The following is a 2663-nucleotide window of genomic DNA, read 5'->3' on the forward strand; positions in this document are numbered from 1 at the left end:
TTCCTGGGCCAATTCCCCTTGCTCTCAGGTCAACGCTGAGATTTACACCTGCGCTGCCGTACGCCAGCCCGTGAGGTAGGTGTGTGTTTCCCCATGCAGGTTTCTGGGATTTAATCAGCTTTTCGTTTGCCCCATGGGCTGGCTCACAGCCTCATCCACCCTCCTGATTTCCCTGTTGTTGCCAAGACCAAGCGTATTTTCTCTGCTTTTCCCCCAGGGCGCAGGATCGTGGCGATGCGTCTTTGTGTCTGCATCCTTCCAGGTCCCAGGGGTGCCGTGGGGCGATGAGAAATGGTTTGTAGCCCGCAAGGAAGAGGGTTTTCCAGGGATTCCTGAGGGTTTTCCATTTCTCCTAAATACTTCTTGTTGATGGGGATGCTGCCACCGCCACTGTCTTTCCCGTTGGCCTGTAGAGAGGTGCAGCCACCATCCGCAAGGCAAAGCATCTTGGGAAACACAGCTGTGTCCCAGCCCCATGCATATTTTTTAAGGAAAACAACAACAAAAACATCGCACTTTGGCACAGAGTGACACTGGTGGAGCAGGAAGCCACTTGAAGAGGACAATTGTCACATGCCACCGCAAGGCGATGCGCCGGGGACATTGCAACAGCATGGCTGAGTGGCTGGAGACACCTTGAGAGACTCAGGAGATGCTCTGTAGGACATGGGTCTTGCTCTGCCAAGCAGGAGGTTGCATCACGCTTTTGCCCTCAAATTAATTAAGCAAATTGCCATGACGGTCCCTTCTAGTCTCAGCCTGGGAGAACCTGCTCTTGCCAGCCCAGACTCTCTCCCAGCTAAAACATGTTGGTTTAGCTTAAAATTTAAAAGCAGGTGCTGGCATTGGGTGCCCAGCTGTGAAGAGACCCACCCCTGGATGAACTCAGAGGGACTTTGGGGCACCCCTTGCGCATGTCCAGCTGCCCCAGCTTCTCCCATGTGACATCCCAGGGCTTTGTTAGCATTCCTCACTATGTTTCAGTGTTGAGGTGACATTGAGGCTGTGATGGACATGGGGACACCTTGGAGGCTATCTTGGGAAGTCGCCCCCTTGGGGTATCCAGCTGCCACACATGCAGGAAGGCTCCACAGGGATGGACAAGCTGCCTCAGCTCCATGCCTCCTCCAAGGAAGATGTCCCCTTCGCTCTGGGGACCTATGGCTGGTTTCCTACCATGGGACCAGCCCCATGCTGGTGCTTAGCCTCCCAGGGTCCCTCCATGCCTTTCCCCCATGCAAGGTCATGGGGATGCTCTTCCCTGGGCAGCTTCTAGGGACAGGGAGAAAAGCATTGAGGGTTCCCAAGCTCAGGAGAAGCCTCTTGGAGGACACCAGGCTGGGACAAGGGCTGCTCTGGTATGATGCTCCCATGTCAACACTTGGGGTGGGAACCCAGGGCACCCATTAGCTTCAAAAAGGGGTCAAAAAAGCCAAAACCAAACAAAAAAAAAGGACAACTAGGACATGTAATGTGGCGTACACACCTATCATCCAAATTTTTGAGCCACAGTAAAGGACAAACAGGGCAAAGACGCTGCCGTATTCAAACAAAATTCTTTTATTGAAAGTGTAATGGAAATTTCTTCATATTGCTTTGATGAAATGAGAGACAGCAGCAGTAGACAAATATGCTTTTTTATAAACAAATGCAAATGGATAAGGTAAAAATAAAGCATTTTTTTTAACTTGTACCTTTAAGCAACATAATCACAATATATACACAAAGAAAGCTAAAATAAAGCTATGTTGAAACAAAAGCGTTTCAATCAATACATTAGATAATTACAGATTGTGTCAATAAATACCCAGTTTTTAAACTGTTTAACAGGCAACTTTTTACACAGATACCAAGAAGAAAAAAAAAATTATATATTTACAATTCAGTGCCCGGGGAAAAAAAAAAAAAAAGAGACAAAAATCTTTTTCTTTTTTGGCACCAACACAAATAAAAAGAATAAATTATAGAAAAAAAATCCACAAAGGCAGGAGTCTATCCCCGTCATTAATTTTAAAAAAGTGTGTGTATATATATAAAATATATGTATATATTTTATATATATAAATATATATATATGCAGAGACACAGAGGAATGTTATAAAATATATTAGTGCCAATAAATACAGAACGGTACCAGACTTTCAACTGTCAGTATTTTTGATACAGTCTGAAGGATAGAAACTACCACCTAGGAGATACTGAAGGGGATTTTTCAGTCTAAAGAAACGACGACGACAATAAAAAAAATAATAAAATATATATATATATCCAGGAAATCCTCCATCTGCCAGTAGTATTCCTCCAGTCGCCCTCCTGCCCGCCGGGGAGGACCCCAGGATGATGCTTTGCAGGAGGACGTGGCGGGGGGCACTCACAGCACGGCAGGTCAGCTCCGCTTCCAAGTTGACCGGCTCAATACCAGAGAAGATGTACAATTAAATAGTAATAATAATGATTAAAAAAAAAAACAAACAAACCAACCAAAAACCCAGCCTTCGCCGTATTCGTACGCCAGAAGTATCCTAAATTGCCGGCAGGTTTGCACAAAGACGCCTGTGGGACAAGCAGGTACCAAAGAGCACCGTCCGTGTCACCGGGGATATAAACAGTTTAGCCAACAGAAGAATCTTCAAAACTGAATTTTGGGGTATTCCCCCCCCACC

Source organism: Charadrius vociferus, unplaced genomic scaffold (assembly GCF_000708025.1).
Source record: "Charadrius vociferus isolate BGI_N301 unplaced genomic scaffold, ASM70802v2 scaffold608, whole genome shotgun sequence".
Classification (NCBI taxonomy): Eukaryota; Metazoa; Chordata; class Aves; order Charadriiformes; family Charadriidae; genus Charadrius; species Charadrius vociferus.